General features: G+C 79.3%; 1 protein-coding gene across 1 annotated transcript in view; it reads left to right on the plus strand.

Moving 5' to 3' along the window:
- The first annotated feature begins 350 nt into the window (after nucleotides 1-350).
- NTN1 (netrin 1) overlaps nucleotides 351-750 on the plus strand; it is a 178,762-nt gene continuing 178,362 nt past the window's right edge. Inside the window, exon 1 of the mRNA XM_032431864.1 lies at nucleotides 351-420. The gene's annotated coding sequence lies outside the window, so the exon portion shown is untranslated. The remainder of the gene's footprint in view (nucleotides 421-750) is intronic.

The following is a 750-nucleotide window of genomic DNA, read 5'->3' on the forward strand; positions in this document are numbered from 1 at the left end:
CCTTGGACAAGACTTTCCAGCCCGGTCCTCCCCCGGCGCCACCCCAGCACCCGGTCCAAAAAATAAGATTCCTCCCAGCCCCGGGCCCTCCTGAGCTAGAGTGGGTAGGATGAGTGGCTTCCTCTGGGGCATCCGGGGGTCCGCAGCTGTCCCCATCCTGTCCTCCTGTGCTCCCGGCTCAGCGCGGCAGGAGCGGGCGCCGCGGGGCGCGCAGTGGGAGCGCGCGGCTGCGGCTCTGCCCGGGGCGGGCCGGGAGCAGGGCGGCCGCGGGGGTGAGGAGCCGCCCGGGCCCGGCCGGCCTGACACCACCTGGCGGAGTCTCGGGGAAGAGTCTTAAAGGCGCGCGCTCCTCCGCGCCCCTCGCACTCCAGCGGGAGCCGCCGAGAGCTCGCCTCGCTCTCCCGCGCGGCGCCTCGGGAGGTAAGTGCCGTCCGGCCCGCGGGAGTCGGGGCCCGGGGGCGCGGGGGGGGGGGTGGGTGGGGGACACGGGGCGGCCCCGCGCTCGGGGAGCTCCGGCCCGGGCTGCGGTCGGAGGGCGGCGCCCAAGTTTGGGGAAGGCCTCGGAGGGCAGCCGGAGCGGCGCAGCGCCGGGGCGGGGACGGCGCGGGGGGCGGCGGGCTGGGGCCGTCCGGGGGCGGCGGGGCCCGGCGCCGCCTCGGGGACCCGCACCGGCGCGCGGCGCACGGCCGAGCCTCCGCCCCGCGCCCGGCGCACTTGGCGCGCTCCGCCCGCGGTTCCTGGCGAACCCCC

This window comes from Phoca vitulina, unplaced genomic scaffold, assembly GCF_004348235.1.
Source record: "Phoca vitulina isolate PV1807 unplaced genomic scaffold, GSC_HSeal_1.0 scaffold47, whole genome shotgun sequence".
Lineage (NCBI taxonomy): Eukaryota > Metazoa > Chordata > Mammalia > Carnivora > Phocidae > Phoca > Phoca vitulina.